At 45.2% G+C, this 21293-nt stretch overlaps 4 non-coding genes across 4 annotated transcripts; 2 read left to right on the forward strand and 2 right to left on the reverse strand.

The window, feature by feature from the left end:
* Positions 1-73, forward strand: Trnav-cac (transfer RNA valine (anticodon CAC)). Its single transcript has one exon. It is a non-coding gene; the product is annotated as a tRNA-Val (tRNA).
* Positions 74-6012: 5939 nt separating this feature from the next.
* On the forward strand, positions 6013-6086 carry Trnai-aau (transfer RNA isoleucine (anticodon AAU)). Its single transcript has one exon. It is a non-coding gene; the product is annotated as a tRNA-Ile (tRNA).
* Positions 6087-14631: 8545 nt separating this feature from the next.
* On the reverse strand, positions 14632-14705 carry Trnat-agu (transfer RNA threonine (anticodon AGU)). Its single transcript has one exon. It is a non-coding gene; the product is annotated as a tRNA-Thr (tRNA).
* A 6246-nt stretch (positions 14706-20951) lies between these two features.
* Positions 20952-21023, reverse strand: Trnah-gug (transfer RNA histidin (anticodon GUG)). The gene has a single exon. It is a non-coding gene; the product is annotated as a tRNA-His (tRNA).
* Between the last annotated feature and the right edge of the window lie 270 nt (positions 21024-21293).

Here is a 21293-nt window from a genome sequence, read left to right on the forward strand (position 1 = left end):
GTTTCCGTAGTGTAGTGGTTATCACGTTCGCCTCACACGCGAAAGGTCCCCGGTTCGAAACCGGGCGGAAACAGGATGCTTGCAGGTTAGTTTTTAGTTAGAGGGATCTTATCCTTCCTTGCCACTTAGGTCTGTTACCCAAGTGTGCGTTTCTCTAAAACAAGAATGGAACCGGTTAGACGTGTCAAAAGTAATCAATATTAGGACTAACTAAACAATAGTATGTGAACATGTAGAGGTGTTTTATACTGTTTCTGTGCTCCAATATGGAAACTTTGAGACTATGGAATACGGATTCTTGTTTTGCACCTATGTTATTTTGTGTTTATTCTTAAGATACTTAACCTAAAGTTTTAAAAGAAAGAATAACAATAGGAAGATTGATTGGATTACCTGTATTTAATAAGCAGTAACAAAGGCATGTTTCTTCTATCTCATGGTACACTACAATTTTTTTTCTTTTTTTTAGTTGTTTTCTCTTCCCATCATATTTCTGAATTGCTTGCAGAATTTAGGGACTTCTTTCTTTTTTAAAAAATTTCTTTTGTAGAATCACACAACTCCTCCTACCTCCCTCTGGTTAGGGAAGCACCTGCCCTAAGCTACATCCAGCCATCTCTTCGAGGTACTGCAAGTACTGTCAGGCAAGACTTTCCCTGACATGTAGCTGTGCTTGATCAAGTCCACATTTCACTCCTTTTTGGTGTCCATTTATGTGATGACATCAAACTATATATATTTTTTTTCAATAAAAGACGCACATCTCTGAGTGTTCCAACCTTGTCTAGAAACTATAGGATAAACATCCACAAGTTTGGATGGTTAATTTATATGTGAGTTAGACTCAGTCATGGTGCCGAGATACTGTGTGTGGGTGAACATTATTCTGGATGTTTCTGTGAGAGTGCCTTTGGATGAAATTTATATTTACACGGAATGAAGCTGATTACCTGTCATAACGTGTGGGATTCCTGTAGTCAGCTAAGTAGAAGAAAAGGCAGACCTCCTCCAGCAAGAGGGAATTCTGGCAGCAGGTTGTATTTGGATTAGAGCTCAGCCCTTTCCCGAGTCTCCAGCCTGCTGGGCTCCCTTGTCAGATTCTGGATTTGCCAAAGCTCACTTTAAAAAAAAAATAGGATTCAGGGACACCTGCTACACCCTGGCATGGGAGACTATTTGGAACGGTTGCAGCAGCTAAGGCACCCCTGCAACGGGGTATTCCTGTCTGGTAGACACTGGGCTCAACTCTGGACACAGCATTGGCAAGTGGGAACTCCCAGCCAGTGTGGTGTGGTGGCTAGTGAACAGAAGACCACCAAGAGGAGCATCAGGGATGAGATGGTCCAGGTGATGGACACCACGGGCCACCAAATGCCGCAGTCTGGCTGGGCACAAATGCCGCAGTCTGGCTGGGCACACAATCACGAGCCACCACACAGCTTGTAGATTCAAACACAACTCTTTATTCCCGAACTCACACCAGCCGTCTACAAACACGTTCTGGGGAAATCCACGTTCTCTGCCCAAATCCACCTCCACTGGGCTTCTATCTCCAAAATATACTGTCTGAATCCCGTGAGAACTCAAGGGGAACTCAGGCAGCAGTATACGCCCTATTCCCAGCAGGAATAATCTTAAACCTTAAACCTGGAACCTAAACCGGGAATGCCCTAATCCGCCTTGGTCCTTGAGCAAGGTCACCTACATTCAATGTCACTGCAACATGGGGTACTGGCAAGGAAATTGTCATACCTACTTGGCTAATGGCTCCCAGCACACCTGGGGATGGTGCAGCATGCAGAACCTGATGAGCTACTGGGTTATCAGGTACTGAGGGTGGAGGCTTTCTGCTAACTAGACTTGGCAGGTTCATTACTAAAACTGGAATTTATGAGCAAGTGCCCAGATAGGCCCAGGAGAAGCTGCAGGAGCTTCACTAGAGTTTGGGCAAGCAAACAGTCTTCATCACCCTCCTCAACTGTGTGAGCCAGTTCCTTAAAACAAAGTCCTTCTGTGTTTGCACACATGCTTGCACACATGGTTGTGTTTCTGGGGAGCCCTGACTAGTGCAACTCTTGTTACTTTACACTGTTTGACTCTGTAAGACATAGCAAACAACACCTACTGAAATTTCAACAGCACCATTGTAATGCAGGTGGTTTTCAAAGAAATCTTTGTCCTTGGGTCTTTGAGAATGAGGAGCATTGTGGTGTCACAGGACAGTTGACAATGACAGGGCAGTGGTGTCTCTGGGGCTGGTGGGTGGCACCCTGTCCTTCTCTGTCTTCAACTTGGCAGCCTTTGTGGAAAGCAGCTCGGGAAAAGTCCTGCCAGTGGGATCTAGGACCAGACCTGTGGATCTAAGACCAGACGTGAAGATCACTTTCAGTCCGTGAAGATCACTTTCAGTCCGTGAAGTCATACCTAGGAGTGGCTTTCTGTTTTTCCTTCCCTTCAGCTGGCTCGAATTTCCCAGAGGGTTCAAAATAAAACATCCCAATTATTGGCTTTCCACATTGTACGGACAGCTTTCCTTGGCACACTGGTGGTCCACAGGAGCGAGCTTCAAGGTCATGGCTTTTTTTTTTTTTTTGAAGAAAAATTGTCATGAAAGAAGCACTAAAAGGAAAGCACAGTGTCCCTGGTGAACAATGAGAGTGATCAACAAGGATCTTGGTTTCTTCTTACCTCAGGAGAAAATCTAGACCACCTCGGTGGTGTTGTGCAGTGTCTGGAAGGGTGACAGAAGGCCTGGACATAATTAAGAAAATAATGAGCCTTTGTTGATGAGGACTTTGACTACATCATGCTACTGGAATAAATCAGAGTGATTCTTAGTGATGTTAGATCAGTTGGTGACCTCACCTGATGGGTCGCCAGAACCTGCAGAGGAGCAACCAGATAGTTGCTGAAGAGGAGCAGATGGAGAAATCTTTGAATATTTCAAAGGAAGATTATCTGAAGAAACAGAAAAAATAAAGGCACAAAAGAGGCCAAAAACTATTGGAAGTGGTGAAAGACCAACTTGAGGCAGATAAGAAATGTCTAAAAACCGTGCTGCTTAGTGTAAGTTGAATCCAGCGATCATAGATGAGGACGGGAGATGAGATTCTTAGCATTTGAACCAATGAGGAGTTGTGAACTCATCTGGGACCGAAGGATGGGAGAAGCGCTCTGCTGTGTCTGCACTGGGAGAAACTCTTTGACTTGGACAATGTACTTAGATGATAGAAGAATGCATGTCAGTTTCAGTCATCCCATTGCCAAAGTCATGGGGGAAAGGAACAGGTGGGAAACACAGCAAGAGCGATTTCAGTGTGTGAGAAGAAATAGGGTGAACTGGTTCTGGAAGTCAAAGTCCAAACAAAGTTACAGTCACTAAAGTAACAGTCATCTAAAGTTATTAGATGAGCAGACAGAAGATTCCAAATCAAGTCACTCACATGCAAATTAAAACACAAGAAGCAATCCATTGCTGCTGTGAAAACCGAAACAAAACCAAGGATGAAGAGTTGAAGACTAACTGCCAATCAAAAACACTAACTGGGCTGTCCACCAGGAAAAGGGTTTTGGGCTCTGTGAAGAAAGCTGCTGGGGTTGGGGGTGGAGCAGAGAGGGGGGGTGGGAGAGAGAGAGAGAGAGAGGGAGAGAACACATGGTTTCAAAACCTGAGTGGAAGCTGATTCCTCAAGGGATGACCATCATAAAGCCAATCCCTATTGTTAAAAGATAAACTGGGCGTGGTAGTGCATGCCTGTAATCCCAGTGGCTTGGGAGGCTGAGGCAGGAGAATCACATGTTTAAGGCCAGCCTCAGCCACTCAGTGAAGCCCTAAGCACTTTAGCAAGATCTGGTCTTAAAGTAAAAACTTAAAAGGGCTGGGGATGTGGCTCAGTGGTTTAAAAGGTCTTGGGTTCAATCCCTAGTAAAACAGCAAAAATAACAACAAACAACGTAGGCACTGTAAAGATTTAATCCGAGCAGACCACTGTGGCATCTGGCAACACCAGATGAGAGGGCCACAGGAGGAACTACAGGTGTTCAGGAAGCAAGACACAGAAAAGGCATTTGACTGATACTAGTTTAATACCCCTAGTTAGAGGTCAGTTTGGTGGTTTCTGATTGGTGAGTCTTACTTTCAGTAAACTTAATTTACTGTTTACAGTGAACTTCAGTTTGTATAGGAACCCAAAGTATGGGAAAGTCTCAGCCTGCTAACCACCCAATTAACAAGGCAGCAACCAACACTACAAGAAAGAGATACCAAGATATTTGCTCTTATGTAAGAGTACAAAAAAAAAAGTAGAGGTTTCTGAGTTTTATAGAAATGGTATAATGCTAATGTTAACACATTGAATCAAAGGCAACTGATATGTTTATTGCTCTTAGTAATAATAACTGATTTCACTGGTGATACACAAATAAATATAACTAAATATAGGATATGAATAAACATAATATGCTTACAAGTAAACACTAATACATTACCTTGTAATACAAATCATACCTAAGTTTTATAGGTGCAATCCGTCTACTAATAAAAACATTCAGATACAATGATAAATATAGGTATGAAAATATGTCAAGGTTTCTGGAAGATGGTATCGATGTACCTGTCCTTATCCTCCTTATTGGAATAAGCCCCCTGGATGTCATATGTAGGATGGACATAAGAAGACCCCGAAAGATGGAGAGTGAAATGCACCCTGCTGCTTTGGACGTGTAGCTCACCATGGCCCAAGTGGAACGCAGAGCAAAACCGGAAGTGATCAGGAGGCGGAAGGGGCGGGGCTTCCGCTGTTCCGGTGGAGGGCACGTCCGACCTAAAGGCCTTGCTAACTCCTAGTAGCTGCAAGCGTGCTGGGGACCAAGCCTTGAGCACAAGGACCTGGGGGACATTTAAAATCCAAACTGTAGCAGCGGGGAAACTAAGAGAAATCAACCTAGGGCAGTTTGTGTTTGCACTGTCGGGTGGAGAGCCACGGGAAACCCCAGCAAGGATCCCGGACGAGAGATCTAGACAAAAACAGACTGTGAGCCCGGAGAGCAGAGGCCGCCCAGCACTCAAACAGTGGGCCCCCGGCTGAGGGGCAGAAAGGGTCTCGAGAGCTGAGAGCTGGAGGAGGGGCAGGCGCACGCAGAGAGAAGAGAAAGGGCTAGAGCACTATGGAGAGGGAGAACTGGAGGGAAGGAGTAAAATGGTGCTCAAATAAAAAGCGCGAGCTCACCCCTTTTTTAAAAAATCACAATTTACAAATTTCTTGGCGGAAAGGATGCAAATGAATAGTCGACCTGGTTTATCAAAAGATACAGGGCTCCTTTCTCAAAAAGAAGAAGAAGCGAAAGAGAAGAAGGTGTCCTTCCAGTATTCATGGGGTCTCAACTTCAGCTGAAACAGGAGGAGAAACTTGGAAACTGCACGGGCGGCTGTGGGATGCACAGGACCGCAGGGCGCGGGGGTGCTGCCCAACGCTCCTGGGTGCGCTCCGCCAGCGGGTGGGTCCGGCGGGCGCGGGCGCGGGGCTCGCCCTGGGGCAGGTTCGCGCCGCTTCCTGCTGCAAGCTTCCGGACCGGCCGGCGACCCGCGTCTTCCGACCCCAGCGACTGTCCGGTGCTGGACGCCACGGCCTCCAGCCTCCACCGGCCTCGTCGCTGGCGCGACTCTCGGGTTTTCGAGCACGGGAAGAGAGCTGGGGCTCTTCAGGGTGCGTCCTCGAGTCCCCGGCCGCGGCGTTGGGTACGCCCTGGCGTCTGCGTGGGTCGCCACCCGGCTAGGCGACAGCGCCAGGCTGACCCCGCGCCGAGCTGCCTACGGAAAATGCGGAGCGGAGGGGTCGCGGCGCACAGGGCCCAGCCTCCCAGAGGGAGCAGTTCTCTCTTGTTGGTGCGGAGTCCTTCCCTCTTCCTTTTCAAATAATAAATAATAAGAAAGAGCGGAACTCATTCTTCGTAAAACGTCCCGGACATTAGAGATAGTTCAAAACATGAAAGAAAGCGCGGCCTGTCACAGGCGGCCGGTTAGCTCAGTTGGTTAGAGCGTGGTGCTAATAACGCCAAGGTCGCGGGTTCGATCCCCGTACGGGCCAGTTGCTCCTTTTAACTTTTCCCAACTTTAACCTGCTCCTGGGGGACCGCTTCCGCCCTCGGTCTCCGGACCGAACCCGGCTCCTCTTGGGCGCCGCTGCGCAAGTTCTTAGCAGTTAGAAAGGAAATAGGAAGACGAGCGCGGTGCCACGGTGCGCTCAGGGACCGGGAAGCAGGAGGAATTTGGAAGTTTCCCGCATTGTTTTGGGAAGTACCCCGCGGCGATGCCTGCGGAGAAAACGCCGGCCACTCCGGCCGCGGTTCCGAGGCGCTGGTAATCTCCCGCGCGCGGCGGCACCGGGCGCGCCCAGGGGTCCACCTGCTTTCCGTGCCGGAGCCCCGGATCGCGGAGCCTGACTGGACCCGGAGGTGGGCGCGCCGGGGCGGAGCGCGGGGTCTTCCGTGCCCTCAATGTCCTCCGCGTCCTCGGGTCCTCCTGCGACCTCGCCGGTCCTCACCTGTCCTCCACGTCCTCGCCGGTCCTCACCCATCCTCGCTGCTCCTCCCGCGTACCCCGAGTCCTCCGCGTCCTCCCGCGCTGTGGTCGTCCTCCCCTCGGAGGCCAGTCCTGGGCCTCTGCGCGCCCGTCCCGTTCCTCCCCACACTTGGCCTCGCGGCCTGGGGTGGTCCCTCCTTTTGAAGGGGAGCGGTGGAAACGGCGTGGACACGGGTTCCCGTGGGTAAGTAGCGGGGTGAGGGACGCCGGGCCTTCCTCTGCCCTGGTCCAGAACTAATGTCACAGTTCTGTGCTCGGTCTTCTACTTGCAGGGTTAAAGCACAAGGAAGGCTGTCGCTGACCTCGGAGGGAAGGAGCCGCCAGGGTGCGCCGACGTCTAGGAGTGGACCCGCCCAGGGCGGACCCAGCGGAGCGGAGCGGAGAGCCCTCCTCCTGGGGCCGTCTGCTCCGCACTCCACACCGGGGGTGCCCCAGCTGAGCGCGCTTCGCGGAGCCGCGCAGGCAGTGGGTGCTGCTCGGAGCCCTACCTCTGTGCGACTGTCACCGCAGCCTCGGTGACAGGAGCCAGCAAGACCTCCACCCCGCACCGCGCACTGCTTGTCCTGCGCCTGGGTGTCTCCTTCTCCTGGGGCAGTGCACGAGGAACTAGATCTTAAGACGAAGGAAGCACGACGGTCAACGTCACGGAGGAAGAATGGACCGAGAGAGGGAGCCAACCAGCCCCGGAGCGGGAGCGAGCCTTTAAGGATAATTTGAGGACCGTTGGAAATTAAGGAAATACACATTTTTCCCCCCTTGGATAAGAAAATGCATTCAAATGATCAGGAACTAAACAGGTACACCGCGAAGAGTTTCCTTTATCTCTCATCCCCCGTCTGCCCACTTCTCAGCTCTACTCCAGTATATCACTATCATTCAGAGTTCATAGTATCCTCCTTGATTTTCTTCGTGCATATAGATGGATGTAAATATGAATATGCATTTTATTTTTCCTTTCTAGTTTCCTATCTTCTGTCCTACTTCATATATGCTGCAACATACACATGTAACGTCTTCCTTTTTTCACTTCATGTACCTTGGAGATCTCTAATTTAACAACACTCATTCAATCCTTCAAACAGGACATTAAATAGAATAGCCATACAGAAATAGAACTTATTTTCAATTGAATTGGTTCAGCCAGCTAGGAATTGAGTCTTGACCTTTTAAATTCCTCCCACAGCTGGGGCAGAATATATATAAGCAGGATTGGAGAGAAGGAGACAAAATAGCCCCTTTTATTTTGTTTTAATTGAATAAGGCCCTTTCTGTGTGAAACTATGTGGCATTTCAGAGTCCTGCAGTAGGGGCTCCAGAACACTTTGTGGATCAAAGGAAACTATATAGTCGTCTGGCAAAAGATAATTTAAAAAGATAAAACCATTACTCTCACAGATGTAAAATGAACACATGATAAAAAAATACTGAAGAATGAATTTAATCAATAAGATGTGAGAATTGTACACCAGAAGCTGGAAAACATTGCTGAGAGAAGTTAATGGACACCTATGAAAAAAGGAAAGACTTCTGTACTAGTGAGGGCTCTCCAGAGAAATAGAACCAATAGGGTGTGTGTGTGTGTGTGACGCGCGCGCACAGACATGCGCAGAGAGAGGTGTTAGGAAGTGGCTAACATGCTTGTGCAGCCTGTGAGTTGGAGGTCTGCAGGGCTGAACAGCAGGCTGGAGTCTAGGGAAGAGCTGATGTTGCAAGCCAGAGTCTGAAAGTATTTTGTTACAGAATTTTCCCTTCTTCAAGGGATGTTAATTTTTTCTCTTATGGACCACAGCTGATGAAGCCCACTCACACTTAGGGAGGACAGTTTGTTCTACTTGAAGTCCACGGATATGAACACTAATTCCATCCAAAAAGTACCTTTACAGAAACATCTAGAATAGCTAAGTACTGTGGTTTAGTCAAGCTGATACATAGAATTAATAATCACAATATCCCATGTTCATGGATTACAAGAGTTAATATTGTGATGATGGTAGTTCCACCCAATTCTGTCTACATATTTTCCGCATCACGAGCCACTGAAGCAGGAACAAACTTTATTTCTGAACTCCACCAGCACACTCCACACATGCTCCCTGGGAACTCTCCCGAAGGCCACCCACGAGGCTCCTTCCGGAACCACCAAGCAGAAATCCCTCCTCCGGCACTTCCCCAACCAAAGCGAACTCAATGGGAACTCCGTGAGAACTCAAAAGTCATCATCTTAATGGCTCGAATGGCTCCCTGGCCTCACCTCTCAACCACTATTTCTGGCAAAAATGCCATGTGTCATCCCGACTCGGCTGTGGCCCTCAACAATATTGAATGCAATCCCAATGATATTTTTTGCAGAAATGAAAAAAATATGAATTTTAATTGATATGAAAGTGCAAGGCACTCCAAATGAAAAGGAAACCAAAGTTGGAGGATTCCTATTTCCTGATTTCAGAAGTTACTACAAAACTATCATAATAAGTGCACTGTGATTTTGGCATAAGGATAACATATACATTGACAGAGTTGCATTGAAAGTCCAGAAATACGCCCATTCCCTCATGGCCAGCTGAAGTTTGCAAGGACTGAAAAGACCATTCAATAGAAAAAGAACAACTCTTCAACAAAGGGCGCTAGAACAACTGAATATCCACATGTGAAAGAGTGAGGTGGATTTCCACTTTATACAAGTCTAACTCAGAATGGGTTAGAAACCTAAAGATAAGAGCTAAACATAAGACTGTAAGAAGAAAATGGATGAGTTTTCATTACTTTAAACTTGGCAAAGGCTTCTTAGGTCACAAATAATGCATGCAACAAAAGAAAAATACATACATTGGATTTCATTGAAAATAATAAGTTTTGAGCATGAGAGGACATATCAAAATGAAAAGACAACCTATAGAATGAGAAAATATTTTAAAATAATGTGTGGTAAGGATTTTATGTCCTTCATTGAATCCTTAGAATTCAATGAAGAAAAACAAACCTATTAAAAATTGAGCAAAGGACTTGAATAGATAGTTCTTGAAAGAAAATATCAGAATGACTAACAAGTACATGAAAAGATGCTCAACATTATTGGTAAGGAAATAAAAACAAAACCCACAATAAGATGTGATTTCCTACCCACTAACTCAAAGAAAACACTCAAGGGTCAAGTGCTGGTGAGGATGTGGAGAAATTGGAGCCCCTGTAGACGCTAATGATTTGAAACATGCTGCAGCCACCCAGCAAAAGCTTGGTGGCTCCTGAGAAAGTTAAATGTACAGTTGATGATTCCACAGTATCATCCCAAAGAATTAAAAGCAGGTGTTCAAACAAATACTAGCAATGTTTATACCAGCACTATTTACAATAGCTCAGGGGTGGAGGCAACTCCAGTGCCTATCACCCGGTAAGTGGATAAATATGTGGAATATCCTCTTGGTGGAACCTGGCTTAAAATAAAAAAATAAGGAGATGCTAACAACCTCTACAACTTAGAACCTCAAACGTGTAAGGGAAGGAAGTCAGTCCCAAAGATCAAACAGCATATGACTCCATTCAGCAAAGTGTCCAGAAGAGGTCAATGCAGAGATACAGAACTAGCTCAGTGGTTACTCAAAGCTGGCGGGACACCCCCAAGGACCACTGCTGAGTGAGTGTGGTCTCTGGTCGGTGGTGAGGAAAGGTTTTAGAACTAGACAGGAGTGATGGCTGCACAACATTGTAGACATAATGCCACCAGATTGTTCAATTTCAAATGGTTGATTTTTTGTTGTTTGAATTTTGCCTCAATAAAAAAATGAAGACTGATTAAATATTTTATTTATTCAATGCTATAACTAGTGTGGAGGGAAAGTCAAAAGGTACCAATTTATATGGAGCAAAGGAATTGAGCTGGAAATGCAGGCATGACTGTCCACAGGACAAGGCAGAAGTTTCATGTCTATTGTGTTTGTCAGCTTTCTGTTACTGCAACCTGAGATAACCAACTTAAAAAGGAGAGGTATTCTGGGGTCATGGCTTTGGTGTCTGTTGCTTCTGAGCCTGTGCCAGAGGCAGGACACCATGGCAGTAGAGTGGTGGGGCCAAAAGCCAGTCCTCTCCTTGCAGTTAGGGGCAGGGAGACTGGCGACCAGGGCCCTACAACCCCTGTCAAGGGCAGCCCCTAGTTACCTGGAACCTCCCCCCAGACCTACCTCCTAAGCTCCCACCACCTTGCAGGAGCACATGGTCTGGGAACCAACCTTCCACACATGGGCCCTTGGGGAACTTACCCAGATAATAGTGCCTATCTATGTACAAAGAATTATAAAATTGCTCAAAGGCAACAATAGGTTAAAATTGATGAGTTAGAAAGGTGTTCTTACAGACTGGGCCTGCCAGGAAGTGTCTTTCCATAGTCGCTTACAGGCTGGGCGGTAGACTAGCTTTCCCAAGATGGCTCTGTAAGTCTCCTGAGGCCAGCTTCAGTCTATTAAACATGTCAGGTCATATCTGATCAGATGAGCATCCTTTTCAAATATGACATTAAAGGCAAAGCTTTGGCTCCAATTAGGTTCTATAGAAAAGGAGGACAGGGTCTTATTGATCTACATGATTACTTATGGTACTCAATACCAGTTTCCTATTTGGGAGGGGTCAGGAAGGATAACAGACATTCAGGAATGTTTCAGTTTACAAAAGAATAGTCTACTAAACTGTTCTAAGTAGATGGCTCCTAATAACTTAGGGGGAAATAAAAAGGAATTCTATGTCCAGAAAGCAGACCACTAAAACACCAACAGCCCTGAGAGGTTCACACAATCCTGATTCTTTGTTTTTCTTTTCAGTCCTGAGGATAGCACCCAGGGCCCTGGGCATGCTGGACAAGTGCTCTGCAGCTGAGATACACAGGGCCCTGGATCATGCCGTCCTATCCAGTTGATTCTTGTTCTGCTACTTCTTGAGTTAGCCACTGAAGGGTCAAAGAAAGTGATTCTCTTCATTTATGTGGGGCAGAGTGCTCATCTCCCCAGCCTTCCCACAGTCTTTCCTTGCAGCTTCAGTGAGTCTAAGTTCTACTCTAACCTTGGAGTAGAGATGAATGCTTTTAGGATTAAACCCAGCCTCTAGGGGCTGGGGTTGTGGCTCAGTGGTAGAGCGCTGGCCTAGCATGCATGAGGCACTGGGTTCAATCCTCAGCACCACATAAATGTAAAATAAAGATATTGTGTCCACCCAAAACTAAAAAATAAATATTAAAAAAAAAAAAACTTAAAAAAAACCCAAAAACCCAGCCTCCAGTTTTTGCAAAGTAGGCTATTTCCAAGATCATGGGCCCAATTAACGTTAGATCTGTGAAAACGTGCTTCTGGAATGTGCTCAGGGGCTCTCAGATGTGTGGGAGACCGACATGAGCTGCACTTCTTGGCTTCTCAAAGGGTTAAGAGAAATTACCACCCTCTTGGGTTTGCAGCATAAAATGAGTGAGACAGTTCTCATTTTGCCGTTACTTTCGTGCACCTTCATGTGTGTGTAGCTCTGTCAATGCTAAGTCAATGAAGCATGCTCTGCTTCTGCAGTCTACAGGAAGTGTCTTTCTGTTGCCAGGGCTGTTTGTTTCCCCAGCACAGTCTCAGGAGCCCATGCGAATCTTGAAGTTCTGTACATGCTGACTGAGTAGAACCCTGTGGTCCTGAAGTTGGGGAGGCGATGTCAGCAGGAGTCTGTGCCCAAAGGCACCTGCATAGGCTGTCCCATGAAGCTTGGAGCTGGTCCTTTTTCTGAGTTCTCAGTTCTGTAGCTGGTTGCAGGGGATTTGGGGAAGCATCAAAATAAAACAAAATAACTACATGCAGGCAAAAAAGATTTAAAATGGTTGTAGTTGATTTATGGTTTGTAACTTTTTCAAAAGTGAAAGATCTGATGAGATTTCATAACAAGAATAATGACACAAATAAGGAATTTTGGTTGTTCTGTGGCATTTTGCAAAATAAGATTATAAAACCAATCCAAAATAAGTTTTAGACGTAATAAATATGACCATCAACCACATTTTCAAAGAAGACAGCATTTAATTTAATATAACATTCAATCTATAAAAGTAGACAAACATAATCTTTACAGAGAAAAAAAACCTTGAGATGTAAGATAATAATTCTGAGACATAATAAACCACTAACATGTAAACCTGATTGAAAAATACATCTGCAATATTGAGAGAAGGATTTGATAAGTCTGCAGTAGGTCCTACTCATTTGTATATTAATGGAACTCCATAGGCAACTCAGGTAAGTTCCCAGTGGTAGACCTCTGGACTAGTTAACATGGAAAAATGTGACTAAAATGATGGCTGATTAGACTTGATTACTGTTGCTTCTCTCTGGCCAAAGGACATTATGCGGCTGTGGCCAGGGCCCACACCTAGGGCCTTAACCTTCATCATTCCACAGAGGTCCCTCCAACTTCCACAGTAGGATTAAGTTTCCACCCCTTAACTCCCCACAGTGGGAATTAAATATCAAGCTGGGTGGGTGGAGATACTCAAACCATAGTACTGAGAGTTTGCATGGCTAGGCCCTTAATGTTTTCAACAGCAGCAAGATAATTCCTTTAAATATGGGTCTTCTGACCAGCAGATCCATGGGCCCAGTAGAAGATAAAGCCAGGGAAGAAGGCTCTTGAGATGAATGATTTGTTTGAAGAATGTTCTGCCTGTTTCAGAGTGTATATATATATATATATAAAAAAAAAGATTGAAAGTTATTAATTAAAAAATAATTTTCACCATCTGACTTCTAAGCTAGTAAAAATTTGGTTATTCTATTTTTCAAATGTTTTCCTCTTCCTTGAAGTCTTCTTGTTTGTTTGATTTATTGAATTGTCTTAATGTGATCTTTTAAACAACATTTCATGCCACACCTCTGCAAAAAAATCTCACAGAATCTCTTGATGTCTTACAAAGCCTTAAACAATGGTGGCATGATTATTCTGCTGCAACTTCTTCCCTTAAGTGACTTCTCTGGGCTTTTCTAAGTACAGGAGAAGAGAAGGCCAGGATTCCACTTTCCTGTCTCAGCAGAGCTGTGCGCAGGCTGCACGCCTTAATCGTGGGCAGACTTGGAGGAACTGGCAGGTTTAACTACGAGCCGGAGTTTGCACTTGATATTTCAGTCAGAGACTGTTTGGGGCCACTTAACCCGAGTGTACCTACTTTGGGTAACTGTAGGATAGGAATAACCCTTCCACCTACAAGCCTTTTCGCCTTCACAGAACTTGATTTTTAAGGCGATCACATAGCCATGTGACAGTTACCTGGGGCCCTCATTTTGCTCAGTTCCCTGGGAAGTAGACTAGGGAGCACTAGTTTAAGTTCAGGGGAGGGGTGACCAGCCTTTCAGGCCTAGTGTGGAGTACTTCCCCTGAAGAGGGCTGGGGTGCTGCCTTCGACCTCTCTGGATGGAACCCAGAGCCTCATGAGCAGGCCCCAGTCTCAAAGGGCACGCTCCTAGTTTATGGACGACAGTGCCATTGGAGTGTCAAGAGAATGACTCAATTTGTGACTTATTTTCTCAAAACACCACTGAGCTACATTTTTATCCCCATTCTCAGGAGGATCCTGTGATGCATAAATGTAGCAATTCGCAGGGTCCTTCAAAACCAGAAGGGCCCGAGTCTAAATTTTAGCAGGGCTGTTTTCCTTGGTCTCAAAAAATGAATCTGATTCCAAATCAAATACCATGGCTTATCAATGCTTTGCCTCCTATTGACAAGCAAATTCCATCATTTAGCTGAAGATTTTGGCTATTACAGGCTGAGACTGAAAATGAATTTCCAAGACAGAAATGGTTGTCTCTATCACCCGCTGCAAGATGACTTTTTCACAACTCTCATTATGTCTCAGTCTTAACAATCCAGAGCAAACCTTTTGCTTTTTACTAGCATTAGAAATCTTACTCATTTTCTCCTTTATCCCAAATTACACATCATCATGCAAATTGGAACAATTCAGTACAGATCTTAGCCACTCATAAATTCTTCAAGGCATTCTTGACATACCACACACTATGGAAAACACAAAAACCTAACCGCATAGGCCCCGCTGGGATTCGAACCCAGGATCTCCTGTTTACTAGACAGGCGCTTTGACCAGCTAAGCCACAGGGCCCCTCTGAAGCCTCTGCTCAGTTATATCATATATATAACTTTTATATGAAATATAGCAATTTGCCAACTTGTTTGTTTTGTGACAGAGAAAATTCACCAATATGTCCAAATTCGTATCAAAACAAAAAACTCCGTTATTTAAGAAATATTTTCATCAATACAAGGTTTAAAATTGATTAAAAAAAAAAAAAAAAGTGCATTCTCTATTTCATGGTGACTATCGCCCCCTCGAGTAAGTATTGGAAAGTGCAGCATATTTTAAATCCATTTCTCCTTTTATTCATTTTGTACCTGAAAGTAGAGTTAATGCTATGTTTCAGATACTTTTCTGGGCACTGGAGATAGAACCGTGAACAAAACATCAACAAATCAGTATTACATGATTTGTATCTAGAGGGACATTGGAAAGCAAGTTAAAAAAATTGCCACCCCTCCCCCCCGTCCCAACAAACCTGAAAGCCTAATGACAAACAGAGGGTACAAGAACCGGTCTCCCACGCGGGGTTCTGGGGCTGGTGAGTCCACACTCGTCATTCCCTGTGTCCGAGCTAACCCGCACGGTCCACCCACCCGAACCCACCCAGCCCGGAGCAGCAGGAGGGGAGAGAATGCTTTTCTGTCTCCCGTGATCCTGTGCATACCTCCAGAGCTGGCGGGGACATCTAGTAGGCAGGGTCACCAGGCGCGTGGATGGAGGTTTCTGCATGGGCCTGGCCTCCCTCCGATGGTGCCGTAACCACTGAAGCCATTGGTTTCTCAGTCGAGTGCGATTTTGTTCTAAGAAGCAATGAGAAACTCTTGGGCATCCTAGAAGAAGGATGGTGCGGATCACACCCAGGCTCTGAGGCTGGTGGCCCTTGCTGCTGACTTTAAAAAGGCCAGAGACTCTTTGCCAAGGCCCTGGAGAGCAGCACCGAGGAGGAGTTTGAAGGAGATTTGTCAGGACAGCACTGGGTGTCGAGTAGGGAGAGGGGTGGGGGTGGGAGAAGGGGGGAGAGGTAGAAGAGAAGAGAATGGATGTACTTGCCTCCAGTCTTATGGCAGCTCAGATATCCTAAACTTAATTGGTCAGCTCTGACCTAGACAAAAAGAGGACCTGTGGTTGTTGTAACTTCAGTTATAATTTCCTTGAGATCCAGGCATATTTATTCAGCTCCTATTAGCACTAGGAACCACAATATGAGGTCCATGCACACAGGGGTTTTAACTGTTTAACTTGACCCATACCTGGGTAGATAATTATAGATGAGTCTAGAGGTACTTGAAGGAGGCCAAGTCAAGAATGCAATTGAAATAATGAGACCAATATTGTGAATAAATATAAAAAAACTTGAATGTAGAGATATATCACGTAACTGAAACCAAAAATATACTAAAGTACAAAGAGTTAAATCAATCATTCAATCTATGTATCTACATATATTGCTCACAATTCTAACAGATTCCCAGTATCTTGAAGAACAAAAGAATTTTAGCATTTTCAATCACTTTTTTTAAAAAAAAGATGATAATGGAGTTGCTTAGATGTATTATGAAAGTAATTAATATGCATATTGTTTTTGTAGAGATAAAGGAATCATGCAACAGAATTAATAGTGTAATATAGGCCAAACTGAGTGTAAACCATCCCTTGAAATATAAAGGAATTGGTTCTAGGACCCCAAGGACACCCAGACCTGGGACGCTGAAGGCCCTGATGCAAAAGGGCCTAGTCCTGCACCTGACCTCAGTCCAGGCTCCCATAGGTCCTATATCACCTCCAGATGACTAATGGCACCTAACACTGTGTGAATCTGGGCAGATATTTGTTATACTTTGTTCTTTAGGGATAATGACAAGCCTCAGCAAATTGATGAGACTTTGAGCAACTTAGTGATATCCTGTTTCGAAATAAAAATGACTGGAGGGGCTGGGGTTGTGGCTCGGCAGTAGAATGCTTACCTAGCATGTGTGAGGCCCTGGGTTCCATCCTCAGCACCACATAAAAATAAAGAGATAACATACAAAAAAAAAAAAAAAAAGACTGGAGTTGTGATTAATTGCCCTTGGGTTCAATACCTGGCACCCCCCCCCAAAAAAATTAGTTACAGTTGGATTACAGGCTCATTTGTGCAAAACAAAGCATTCAGACATTTTAGCTGGAAGCAGTGGAAGACAGTTGCTAAAAGGGGCCTTTCTCTTCTCACTGAGGTCACTTTCACCTAGTCAACTCTGATGGAGTTTGCTATTGCATATGACCATGGAAATCTCTCCTCCCTGATGGGGGAGAAGTACAGCAGAGATCACATGGCAATGACATGCCTTTGGAGGATCTTGAGGTTGTTTTGTGTTTTTTTGTGCTGGGGAGGAAGCCCAGGGCTTTGTGCATGGAAGGCAGGTGCTCTACCATGGAGCTACAACCCTGTGCTGAGGATGAACCTTGAATAGGGTTACTCTGGATCCATCTCATTGTGGGCCTGAGCTTCTACTTACGGCCTAGCTCATCCCATGGCCAGGAGCTATACATTTCTCAGCTCTCTTAGCTGAGGTTTTTGTGAAGTTTTGTAAGTGCTTTATAGACCTTGCTAAGGCCTAAGGTCTGTGGAAGAGCTCTTTGCTTCTCCTCCTGGAAAGTCTTCCAAGACAGGAACCAACATTGTACATAAAGTAGGTGAGGAGTATCTGCACACTGGAGGGAAATGAGCCCTTCCACACCCTGCCTGGAGGGCTCCGTCTTTGTTTCTGCTACTATTAGAAGAAAGGCTTGTTTTTCTGATTCCTCAACTGAGGGAAAATGCCATTCTTTCTAGGATTCCCCTTTATGCATGACTTCTGTGCCTCCCCCAAATTTATGGCCTACTGAAGCCAACATTTTGGCATCATCAATCTTATTAAAAAGCCTAGTTCAAATCTTCAAATAAACCTTAATCCCAAGAACAGATAAAATCCTGTCTGTTGTGGTTGGAATTTAGCTTATTAGTATACAGAACAAAACAAAAGAGGATGCCCTCTATTTAAATACGCAGTGAGTCTCCTAGCAATGTTTAAAGTATCATTGCTGTACAAAGTCCTTCCTCCAGCTAAGTGGCAATGCTATTCAACAATAACAAAAATGACTTGTTTCACCACATTTTTGCTTGTTTATCCCCCCCCCCACACACACACACATACACCATGTTTTTGGTTTGGAGCTCACTGAGCTACTGCACATAATATCCTTAGATCTTTACAAAATCATAGGAGGTGGTGGTTTAAAAATCAGTTTAAGATTTTGAGTACCACAGGCAGAATTAAGGCATTTATTATTCTGCAGATGTAATTGGTAATGTGTGTCAGATGTTCCCAGACCAACATTAGTACATTCATAAAGATAAACTTTTTATTTTGCAATTCCTCTGATCAGTTTATACAAGATTTATAGTGGTAATCAATCAAAGCTACAAAACATTATTGTAAACAGGGTCATCTGATACATCTCACATAAACAGTCCTTGCACCAAAAAGATAGTGCATCATGATCAAGTAGGGTTTACCCCAGGAATGCAAAATTGGTTCAACATACAGAAATCAATAAATATAATCCATCACATCAATAGACTCAAAGATAAAAATCATATGATCATCTCAATAGATGCTGAGAAAGCATTTGATAAAATACAGGACCCCTTCATGTTCAAAACACTTGAAAAACTAGGGATATCAGGAACATACCTCAACCTTATAAAGGCTATCTATGTTAAGCCCCAGGCCAACATCATTCTAAATAGAGAAAAATCGAAAGCATTCCCTCTAAAAACTGGAACAAGACAGGTATACCCTCTTTCACCACTTCTATTTAACCTATTTCTTCAAACTCTAGCCAGAGCAATCAGACAGATGAAAGAAATTAAAGGGATACAGATAGGAAAAGAAGAACTCAAATTATCATTATCTGCAGACGATATGATTCCATACGTAGAAGACCCAAAACACTCCACCAGAAATCTCCTAGAATAAATGAATTCAGCAAAGTAGCTGGATATAAAATCAACACCCATAAATCAAAGGCATTTCTGTACATCAGTAACAAATCCTCTGAAAGAGAAACTAGGAAAACCACCCCATTTACAATAGCCTCAAAAAAATAAAATACTTGGGAAAAAATTTAATGAAAGAGGTGAAAGACCTCTACAATGAAAACTACAACATGCTAAAGAAAGAAAATAAAGAAGACCTTAGAAGATGGAAAGATCTCCCTTGTTCTTGGATAGGCAGAATTAATATTGTCAAAATTACCATACTACCAAAAGCACTATACAGATTTAATGCAATCTCAATCAAAATACCAATGGCATTCCTCATAGAAACAGAAAAAGCAATCATGAAATTCATCTGGAAAAATAAGAGACCCAGAATAGCTAAAGCAATCCTTAGCAAGAAGAGTGAAGCAGGTGGCATTACTATTCCAGACCTAAAACTATAGAGCAATAGTAACAAAAACAGCATGGTATGGGCACCAAAATAGACTTGTAGGCCAATGATACAGAACAGAGGACCCAGAAACAAACCCACATAACTTCAGTTATCTTATATTAGACAAAGGTGCCAAAAACGTACATGGGAGAAAAGATGGCCTCTTCAACAAATGGTGCTGGGAAAACTGGAAATCCACATGTAACAAAATGAAATTCAACCTCTATCTCTCACCATGCACAAAACTCAACTCAAAATGGATCAAGTACCTAGGAATTTAACCAGAAACCTTGCACCTAGTGGAAGAAAAAGTAGGCCCAAATCTCCATTATGTCAGATTAGGCCCCAACTTTCTTAATAAAACTCCTGTAGTGCAAGAATTAAATCAAGAACCAATAAATGGGATGGATTCAAACTAAAGAGCTTCTTCTCAGCAAAAGAAACAATTAGTGAGGTGAGTAGAGAACTTACAGAATAGGAGCAAATCTTGACCACATGCACATCGGATACAGCACTAATCTCTAGGATATATAAAGCACCCAAAAACCTTAACACCAAAAAACCAAACAACCCAATCAATAAATGGGCCAAGGAACTGAATAGACACTTCTCAGAAGAGGATGTAGAACCAATCAATAAACATATGAAAAAATGTTCAACATCTCTAGCAATTAGAGAAATGCCAATCAAAACTACACTAAGATATCATCTCACTCCAGTCAGAATGGCAGCCATTATGCATACAGACAATAATAAGTGTTGGCAAGGATGTGGGGAAAAGGCCACTCATACACTGCTGGTGGGGCTGCAAATTGGAGCGGCCAATCTGGAAAGCAGTATGGAGGTTCCTTGGAAAACTGGGAATGGAACCACCATTTGACCCAGCTATCCCACTCCTGGGTTTATACCCAAAGGACTTAAGAACAGCATACTACAGTAGGGACACAGCCACATCAATGTTTATAGCAGCACAATTCACAATAGCTAAACTGTGGAGCCAACCTAGATGCCCTTCAGTGGATGAATGGAGAGGGAGACTTTGCCATATATGCACAATGGAACATTACTCAGCATGAAGAGAATGAAATCATGGCATTTGCAGATAAATGGATGGAGTTGGGGAATATAATGCTAAGTGAAGTCAGCCAATCCCCCCCCCCCCCAACAACCAAAGGCCGAATGTTTTCCTTGATATGAGGGTTCACATGCATAATGGGATTGAGGGGGAGCCTGGGAGGAATGGGGGGACTTTAGACAGGGCACCGGGGAGGGAGGGGGAGGGAGGGGCATGGGGAAGGAAAGACGGTGGAATGAGATGGACATCATTCTCCTAAGTACATCCGAGAAGGCAGGAATGGTGTGAAAATACTTTGCGCACAGTGATTGGAATGAGCTGGGTCCTGCCATGGAGCGCACAGATCGGGAGGAATTACCGCAGACGGTCCTCGCACCAGGTGTCACAGGGCGCCACCAAGCAAACTCTCCTTCCAGCAAGTCACCGAGCACAGGTCTTTCTACCCGCTGCCCACCTGGCACTAGGAATTGTCTCTTGGTGGAGGACGAGCCATCTCAACAGGAGGCCGCCTCTGGGCCGGTCAGTGTGACCCCGGTTCAGCTCGGAGAGCAAGAAAACAGGTAGCCGCGGCAAAGGGGCCTGCTTCTAACCGTCCTTTCTCCTCCTCCCTGCCGGCTAAACGCCCAGTTGGGCATGGGTAGGGCGAAAAAGGACGGTCTCGCACGGGCCACGGGGGCCACCCACGAGCTCCTTTCGGAGGTGCGCGGAGGAAAACAGCGACCCCTGGTGACCTTCACCTACTGCCGTGACTCGGATTCGAACCGAGGTTGCTGCGGCCACAACGCAGAGTACTAACCACTATACGATCACGGCGCGCCACGGGGCCGCCCGTCACGCCGCTCGTGCTCTGCGCCCTTCACAGGGACTGGCGTCTTCTCCGCCCGAGGGCGGCGCCAGGAAGTGCGCTCGGCGGCAGTCCCCGCCGGCCTCCCTCCGGCTCTCCGCCCTCCCGCGGCTCACGGCTCGGCTCGCAGCCAGCGGGACGGGGGACGCTCCGGGCCGCACCTGCCTCCCCGCCGCGAGGGCCGGGTTTGGGGCCCTGCATGCGGGTCCCGGGTGGCGGGCGGCCCGCGCCCGCGGCTC

Source organism: Marmota monax, unplaced genomic scaffold (assembly GCF_021218885.2).
Source record: "Marmota monax isolate L192 unplaced genomic scaffold, Marmota_monax_Labrador192_F-V1.1 WCK01_AAM20220418_F8-fsc00141, whole genome shotgun sequence".
Taxonomy (NCBI): domain Eukaryota; kingdom Metazoa; phylum Chordata; class Mammalia; order Rodentia; family Sciuridae; genus Marmota; species Marmota monax.